Source organism: Rutilus rutilus (assembly GCF_951802725.1).
Source record: "Rutilus rutilus genome assembly, chromosome: 10".
NCBI classification, from domain to species: domain Eukaryota; kingdom Metazoa; phylum Chordata; class Actinopteri; order Cypriniformes; family Leuciscidae; genus Rutilus; species Rutilus rutilus.
This window is the reverse complement of record NC_140215.1, coordinates 42,371,934-42,381,791: the sequence shown is the minus strand read 5'-3', so window position 1 is coordinate 42,381,791 and position 9,858 is coordinate 42,371,934. Positions and strand designations below refer to the sequence as shown.

The window sequence follows — 9,858 nt, the reverse complement described above, 5'->3', positions numbered from 1 at the left end:
TTTGGCAAAGATATGGCTCAGTGGCACTGTCTCATCTGGATGTGAGCCAAAAGTGGCCCACATATAATGCTGCAAATGTGGCCCAGTTATCTTAAAACACATCTGGGCCAGTTTTGGCAAAGATACGGCTCAGTGAGCACTTGCTCATCTGGGTGTGAGCCAAAAGTGGCCCACATATGATGATCCAAATGTGGCCCAGTTATCTTAAAACACATCTGGGCCAGTTTTGGCAAAGATATGGCTCAGTGAGCTCTGGCTCATCTGGGTGTGAACCAAAAGTGGCCCACATATGATGATCCAAATGTGGCCCAGTTATCTTAAAACACATCTGGGCCAGTTTTGGCAAAGATATGGCTCAGTGAGCTCTGGCTCATCTGGGTGTGAACCAAAAGTGGCCCACATATGATGATCCAAATGTGGCCCAGTTATCTTAAAACACATCTGGGCCAGTTTTGGCAATGATATGGCTCAATGAGCCCTGGCTCATCTGGGTGTGAACCAAAAGTGGCCCACATATGATGCTGCAAATGTGGCCCAGTTATCTTAAATCACATCTGGGCCAGTTTTGGCAAAGATATGGCTCAGTGAGCACTGGCTCATTTGGGTGTGAGACAAAAGTGGCCCACATATGTTTCAGCAAATGTGGCCCAGTTATCTTAAAACACATCTGGGCCAGTTTTGGCAAAGATATGGCTCAGTGGCACTGTCTCATCTGGGTTTGAGCCAAAAGTGGCCCACATATGTTTCAGCAAATGTGGCCCAGTTATCTTAAAACACATCTGGGCCAGTTTTGGCAATGATATGGCTCAATGAGCCCTGGCTCATCTGGGTGTGAACCAAAAGTGGCCCACATATGATGCTGCAAATGTGGCCCAGTTATCTTAAATCACATCTGGGCCAGTTTTGGCAAAGATATGGCTCAGTGAACACTTGCTCATCTGGGTGTGAGCCAAAAGTGGCCCACATGTGATGATCCAAATGTGGCCCAGTTATCTTAAAACACATCTGGGCCAGTTTTGGCAATGACATGGCTCAGTGAGCACTGGCTCATTTGGGTGTGAGCCAAAAGTGGCCCACATATGTTTCAGCAAATGTGGCCCAGTTATCTTAAAACACATCTGGGCCAGTTTTGTCAAAGATATGGCTCAGTGGCACTGTCTCATCTGGATGTGAGCCAAAAGTGGCCCACATATAATGCTGCAAATGTGGCCCAGTTATCTTAAAACACATCTGGGCCAGTTTTGGCAATGATATGGTTCAGTGAGCTCTGGCTCATCTGGGTGTAAACCAAAAGTGGCCCACATATGATGCTGCAAATGTGGCCCAGTTATCTTAAAACATATCTGGGCCAGTTTTGGCAAAGATATGGCTCAGTGAGCACTGGCTCATCTGGGTGTGAGGCAAAAGTGGCCCACATATGATGATCCAAATGTGGCCCAGTTATCTTAAAACATATCTGGGCCAGTTTGGGCAAAGATGTGGTTCAGTGAGCACTGGCTCATTTGGATTTGAGCCAAAAGTGGCCCACATATGATGCTCCAAATGTGGCCCAGTTATCTTAAAACATATATGGGCCAGTTTGGGCAAAGATATGGCTCAGTAAGCACTGGCTCATCTGGATGTGAGCCTAAAGTGGCCCATATGATAAATAATGAATATGGCCCAAATATCACAAGCCAAATGTGGGCCACCTATGGCAAAAACGTGGCACAATCGACAATGACTGATCTGGATGTAAACCAAAAATGGCCCACATATGTTTCAGCAAATGTGGCCCAGTTTTCTTAAAACATATCTGGGCCAGATTTGGCAAAGATATGGCTCTGTGAGCACTGGCTCATCTGGGTGTGAGCCAAAAGTGGACCACATATGATGCTCCAAATGTGGCCCAGTTATCTTAAAACATATCTGGGCCAGTTTGGGCAAAGATATGGCTCAGTGAGCACTGGCTCATCTGGGTGTGAGCCAAAAGTGGCCCACATATAATGCTGCAAATGTGACCCATTTATCTTAAAACATATCTGGGCCAGTTTTGGCAAAGATATGGCTCAGTGAGCACTATCTCATCTCGATGTGAGGCAAAAGTGGCCCCCATTTGACATGGCAAATATTGCCCAAATAATTAATTACAATTTGGGAAATATATACGGCACAGTCAGCATTGCAGGGTGTAAGTCTAACTTGGCTCACATTCGACGTGGCAAATATTCTTTGTGTTTCCCAAAAATTAAAACCTACGTGGTAAGTCCATTTCTGGATTCGATGCCACACTTCTGAAAATGGCTAATTTAGCTTAAAAGGGACAAAGATTGAACCTGTAATGGCCTGAATATTTTTTAAACATTTTTTTAACAACATTTAACAATATTTTTTGGTATGGATGGAGTAGACACTTAGGCTGGATGTGAGGCTACATGTACTTACATCTATGACATATATGCTATTGCTAACATATGTTTTGTAGGTACAGTGTCTAGAAAAGTTCAAGTGTCTAGGTTCAAACTTATGAAGACTTTTTATGGTTTTGGGATGTGCAAGAAGATACTTTAGTTGATGTTTGTGCAAAGCTTGGGGCACAATGATTTTGCCAAGTACATGCTCCTGTATCAATATATTTTGTTGATCTTGGAACAACATTCCTGTCCATAAAAATAGTCCTAACCCTAACCCTAACCCTAACCCTAACCCTAACCCTAAACCTACAATCAGAGGGAAATGATAATAACATTGATCTAAAAGCATGGTTGTAAGCCTAAACTTGACACAACTGCAAACTTCAAATCTAATTGGTCGAATGCTGTTCCAGGATCAACAAAGATGTTAAGCCAGGAACATGTTGTATGTAGCCTACTCGGTGTAACCTTGCTTATCTTGCTAGCAGTGTCATCTAACTTCTAGAGCAGACCTGGACAAACTTCCACTGGGGCCTCAAGATGACTTAAAATTATGACAAAACTAAATCCACCAATGAGAAAAGATATTTCTCATTATTTGGCTATTTTTATAACAAATGTACAGGATTTGTTGTGGAGAATATAAGGGGACATTGAAGTCAAAAAGGTTGCGATTCACTGTTCCTAGGTGTGTCAAAGTGACCCCACAAAGGGTAATATTTTAAACTCCCTTAAAATATTTAAATATGTAAAATATTATATTATGTTAAATGTAGGCTATATGTATAATATTATATTATATTAAATGTATATATATATATATATATATATATATATATATATAAACAATATTTTATTCTAAATAAACCTTAAATTTTTCTTACATTTCTGGCTAAATATAATTGACATTTATACAACTGTCATCTTTAGGTTATAAACAATCTTTATTAAAGATTAAAAAATTATAATACTAATTGACACTATAATTGATGAAATACAATTAAATGAAGATGACAAATCAGCAGAACTGCATATGAGAAAATATTATTTTGATATGTTTTCTTGAATACTTTTTCAAAGCCCTGCATTCATGACAAAATGTTCCCACTTTTTTGCTGATTAGAGATAAGATCCATTATGTTTAAATATAATATTTACTGCATTTGTAGTTGTCTGTGAAGAAAAAAAAAATCTAACTGACGATTTTCCAGTTCACGGCCCTTTAAATTTAAACGTTGCCGGAAAGCGCGAAAAAGGCGCTCAAAACCAAAACGTCAGAGGATTGTCAGGAGGACGGAGGACGGATACCAGTACTGCAAAAAGTCAAGGTAAGACGTAATCCATAAATGTTTATTTTTGTTAGCGATTGCTTCGTTATATCAAGTTGGAGTCTGCATGTTGTGTTATATAGAGTCGATGGAATAATTTATATTCGAAGTTACATTATTTTGGCAGTTCAACTCTAAGCTAGATCTATTATGGTTGTCACGAATGAAACAAGTATCGATTGCTCGGCGCGCCATTAACGTTACATTTAGATTTGCTCATGTTATCACTCTCCCAACCTTTAGTCAGTTCTGCACGGTTAAAGTATTTTAAAACTCGTGTCTTATTTTGGCACAACAATGAAAAAAAATAATACTAATAATATAGTGTAATTTGACATTCATGTTTATACATTGGACATAATACTGCACTAGTTGTATTACTTTGTGACAGCAATGTTTCATTAACCCTAGGAATAATGCACAAATAAATAAAAAAAAACTACATGCTTTTTCTTACAATAAAAGCTTGATTACAAAGTAACAATAATAGATGTTTTGGGTTCAGGTAGACTATTTAAAAGTTGGGTCAGGTATTAGGCTATTCCTCTATGTATTTCACATTTTTATTATACCCTAGTAGTTATAAAATTAACATTAGTTGGCCTGCTTTATGTTTTGAGTCAGGATGTTTTCACCTTAATAACATGTGTCAATGTGATTTGCTACAGAAAACTGCGGGTGGGAATAAAATAGCCTACAGTTTAAAACACATCTAGTGGGTTTGCTGCCAAAAAGCCCCCTTTTTTTTTGTTTCATCTGACCATAGAATCTGGTCCCTTTTGAAGTTCCAGTCGTGTCTGACAACTGAATATGCTGGAGTTTAATTTTAGCGGAGCGAGGAGGATTTTTCTTGAAACCCTCCCAAACAACATGTGGAGATGTAGGTTTTTTTTTTTTTTTTTTTTTTTAGGCTTTCTGACCCCAAGACTCCAGTAATCTCTGCAATTCTCCATCTGTGATCCTTGGAGAGTCTTTGGCCACTCAAACTCTCCTCCTCACCGTCCATTAAGACAATATAGACACACGTCCTCTTCCAGGCAGATTCGTAACATCATTAGTTGATTATAACTTCTTAATTATTGCCCTGATGGTCAAAATGGGGATTTTAAATTCTTTAGCTATTGTCTTACAGCCACTTTCTATTTTGTGATGTTCAACAATCTTTTGCTGAACATCAGAACTATATTCTGTGGTTTTACTCATTGTGATGGATGATTCAGGGAATTTGGCCTTTGTGTTTCCTCATATTTAAACTCCTGTGAAACAAGAAGTCATAGCTGGACAATTTCATGTTCCTAGTCACCCTGGTGTGCTAAAAAAAGATAAATATTAATGGGAATATACTTCTGAGATATTTTACTCGTAAACAAAATCTAGAGGTGTCAATAATTGTGGCCAATGTGTATTGGAGATAAACATTTATTTCATAATGTGATTTCCATTTTTTGACGCAGTCCGATCTTCCTAGCAGGCATCAAACTTGTTCCTTTTGGGCATCTGGAAGCAAAGAGTGTCCTTGGCCATGGCCAAAATGTTCTTTACATTGGCGCTGGCTAACTATGCATTAACTATGCGCTAATGCTTGTGTTACCTAATTGGGTCCTAAGATTTTAAAAGTTGTGTAGTCCATCCTTGCATTTACAATGTTATATTTTTTTAGGAACTGTCAGAAACAACAGACTGACAGCTGCGGCCACCGATCAAGAGATCGAATCATTTATTAAAAAATGGCTTCATCTTGCAAGTGACCGAGACAGAGGGAGAAGAGAAAGAGAAACGGAGGAGGGTCCAAGACACCAGTAAGTCAGTTACATTGCGTTTTTGCTAGATGTGTATACCATGGTCTGTCTGAATACTTTATTCTGATTGGCTGCAAGGTGTAGCCTAGCCATTTGTAACACTTTACAAGTTTAACTACTTTAGTTAACATGTGGCATGAACAATTCTTCTTCAGTATTTATTAGGGGTGGAACGGTACATGTATTCGTATTGAACCGAAACGGTACGGCGTCACAGTTCGGTGCATGAATATACACGGAGAATACACGGTATAAAAATAAATAAAACTTGCGTGCAAATTAATTAATGTAAAGCGGGACTACTGTTAAATACGCATGTTCTTTAGGGACACCTAATCTGTAGCTCCGCCTTAGCTCTGAAGCTCTGTGTCTATAATGAACAGGCTGCGATGTCAAGATTGCAATGCTGGAATATGTTGTGTGCGTGCGTGTGTGAGAGAGAGATCGAGGCGCGGGCGCGATCGAACAGTGGAAACATAAAAACATACTCCATCATTTTGTTCATACAGGACATCATTCAAACTGCAAAGTGTTTACTTATATTTGTGTACACTTGCAATAAAACACAACATTGTGCTTTTGTCAAACTGTTAACTCTTGTCAAACTGTAACCTACAACTGTCACCCAACCAAAATCTCTCTCTCTCTCTCTCTCTCTCTCACACACACACACACACACACACACACACACACACATTGTTTAAAAGCAAAAAATATTTATCCAACCCCATTTAAAAACAGTCTGTGGGTGCCATCTTTTGGACATTCATCATATTGCATTGGTTTTCATTTCTTGTCCTAAAAATAAACAGAGCACTAATTTGTTTGTTTTTTTAAGTTACACATTCTACATTGATTAAAAAGAAAATCAAATGTGTTTTTAATGGTAGTATTATTTTATACAGAAATAAATTATGTATAATTAACATGAGAATAAAGTTAGAAATTAAAATTTTAAGGAAAACAAATATATTGATCTGAAATGTAGCAAATTTATTTTAAATTCATTCAGGTACAATTACAAAACACATCTCAAGGTCTTTTTGTATTTTTATTAATTTAATTAATAAACTAATTATATAAAACTATTGTCAATGCACTACAAATAAACTGGTTCTATGCCTTTACTTTATTAATAAAACTTTTTAAAAAAATACAAGGCTTAAAGGAGAACTCCAGTCAATTTCTCAATCCCATTGAGCAAATTTTTTTGTAAATTTGGAGTGCTGTCAGTACAGAGAACAATGACAAAAATCGGTGTTGCCTACACCGTGTTATCCTCTTTAAAATTTGCACCCTGTTGGGGCAAATTTTAAACCTGCTTTTAGCCTCTTAACATCCTTGATGTGTCATTACAAGTGCACCAGCCATGTGAGTGATTTTATTCAGAGTGAACAAGGTGAATCTGACTGCAGTAGATGTGAAAGATATGAATAAAAGTGATGTTAATTCAGCCAGCGCTCATACCTGTATTTACTTCCTGTTTTCGGTCTAAGTCCACATTAGTCGATTGTCGAGTTCACGCGCGTGATCATAGGTAACTAAGAAACAGTGGAGAACTCGTCAATCGACTACTGTGGACTTCGACCGAAAACAGGAAGTAAATAAATGTGCGCTGGCTGAATTAACATCACTTTTATTCATATCTTTCACATCTACTGCTGTCAGATTCACCGTGTTCACTCTGAAAGAATCACACACAGTAGAGGCTAAAAGCAGGTTTAAAACTTGCCCCATTTTGGTCAACAGGGTGCAAGTTTTAAAAAGAGGATAACACGGTGTAGGCAACACCGATTTTTGTCGTTGTTCTCTGTACTGACAGCACTCCAAATTTACAAAAAAATGAGCTCAATGTTAAAATTGACCGGAGTTCTCCTTTAAAGGGATACTCCACCGTTTTTTCATATTAAACTATGTTATTCCCTTAACTAAGACGAGTTGATACATACCTCTCTCGTCTCAGTGCGTGCACTAAATCGCTCTGTCTTGTGGCGAAACTTTGGTAGCACTTAGCTTAGCCCAGTTCATTCAATATGGGCCAAGCAGAGAAGCTACCAAACACCTCCACGTTTTCCCTATTTAAATACAGTTACTCGCGTAGTGTAACTCGACCTAGGACGGTGACACAAAACAAAACGTTGTGCTTTTCTAAGCGTGTAAAATGGATAACTATATTGTATGGTGGAATACCATAGCAAGTGCTTGGAAGCACTTCGACTTGGCGCAGTAATATCTTCACTCGTGAAAAATCCTCTCACCGGCCCTCACTCCCTCTAGTGAAGATATTACTGCGCCAAGTCGAAGTGCTTCCAAGCACTTGCTATGGTATTCCGCCATACAATATAGTTATCCATTTTACACGCTTAGAAAAGCGCAACGTTTTGTTTTGTGTCACCGTCCTAGGTCGAGTTACACTACGCGAGTAACTGTATTTAAATAGGGAAAACGTGAAGGTGTTTGGTAGCTTGTCTGCTTGGCCCATATTGAATGAACTGGGCTAAGCTAAGTGCTACCAAAGTTTCGCCGCGAGACAGAGCGATTTAGTGCACACACTGAGACGAGAGAGGTATGTATCTTAGTTAAGGGAATAACATAGTTTAATATGAAAAAACGGTGGAGTATCCCTTTAAGACATTTATTTTCCTTTGGTGGTACAGCCTACAGACATGCACAAGAAAAAAAAAATGCCTTCTACATTTTTTTTTTTGCTTTTCCCTCCATTGTACAGAACTCGTACCGAACCGTGATGTCCGAACCGAGGCATGAACCGAACCATGACTTCTGTGTACCGTTTCACCCCTAGTATTTATTAATCGTAATTAATGCTAATTGTGATGCTTACTAATGCATTACTAAAATCAAAAGTTCTATTTGTTAACATTAGTTAATGCACTGTGAACTAACATGATCAAACAATGATTGACTGTAACTTTAAGAAAGCTTAATAAATAATGTAGTTAATGTTAGTTAGTTAATACATTAACTAATGTTAACAAATAAGACCTTACAGTGTTACCAAACCGTTTAATGCACTGGTAGTTCCAGTCCATTTATTCACCATTCAGTATTAATGTGCTGCTTTGATTAAAGCACAGAGACAGCTGTTTTTAAAGTTTTTAAAACTTGCAGCTTCACTATTAGTAAATAGACGGTGTATAGACGCAGGTAATTCCTGAACGCATCTCTCACTACAGTGCCTGCTTTTTTTGTTTTGTATTTATTTATTTTATTTTTTTATTATATTTTGTTTAGGGCTTTTTTATTTAATTTGGCTTCTAAGTAGTTGTGTGTGTGTTTGTTTTGTACTTCAACACTATTGTATTATCAGCGTTCTGTTACTGATTCAACAGTTTTTTTTTTTTTTTCATTTGTGTATCCAATAAAGGCTTGCAAGATTGCCATGATGCAGATGGGCCCAGTCAAGGAGGTCAAATTCTATAATTTTGGATGGTTCCATTTGCCAAGGTTTTGTAGCGTGTTAACTTCTGTGTTGTCTGTTTGTTTTTTTGGATGACCAAGGCTACTGGAAACATGTTTTGTTTTTATTTAGTTTTTACTATGCTTTCTATGCATATATTTTGTGTTTGTTTATTGTTGGGTTTTTTTTTGGTTTGTTTTTTTGTGTAGATTGCTTTCCAGTTTTGAAAATGTAAACTTGCAGTGGGTTGTTCTTTGGCAATATTAATAAATGATGCAAATGTTTTCAGAAATGTGTTTGAATCATCTGTTGTAACTTATCTTAACATAAAGAGGGGCCATTTTTACATTTCTCTTTTCTGTATGTTGGATATTGTTGATGCAGAGTTCACTTAGTGTCAGTGATATTCAGTCACTGAGTTTCCCAAAGTTTAAATGGCACAGCATGCACACACAAAAACACACATTTAAGGCTTATTTAGTTCATTCTTGGCTAATATGTGGCTGAACAAATGGCCTGCTTGTGGCCCAGATCTGGTAAACAGGAGTGGACCACCCAAGTGCCATCATTTCAGGTATACATACAAGGTGTCGAATCTGGGCCCGAATTAAAATGAACTGTGGCTCAGATTTGTGCCAGTTCTGCTTCATTTGTTTTGTTTATGGCTGACATGTGGCATTGCTATGGTTTAATTGTGGCCCAAATCTGGCAAACAGGAGCGGACCGCCCAAGTGCCATCATTTTCATCTGGCCCACATACCGCGTGGAATGATGGCACTTGGGCGGTCCGCTCCTGTTTGCCAGATGTGGGCCACAATTAAGCCATAGCAATGCCGCATGTCAGCCATAAACAAAACAAATGAAGCAGAACTGGCCCATATCTGGCCCAGACACCAAAGTTGCTGTGGCCCAGATCCGGC

General features: G+C 38.3%; 1 long non-coding RNA gene across 1 annotated transcript; it reads left to right on the top strand.

Annotated features, from left to right (window-relative positions):
* The first annotated feature begins 3,492 nt into the window (after positions 1–3,492).
* LOC311298405 lies at positions 3,493–9,626 on the top strand. The gene is made up of 3 exons (XR_014628952.1): positions 3,493–3,721; positions 5,382–5,520; positions 8,906–9,626. It is a non-coding gene; the product is annotated as an uncharacterized lncRNA (long non-coding RNA).
* Positions 9,627–9,858: the final 232 nt, after the last annotated feature.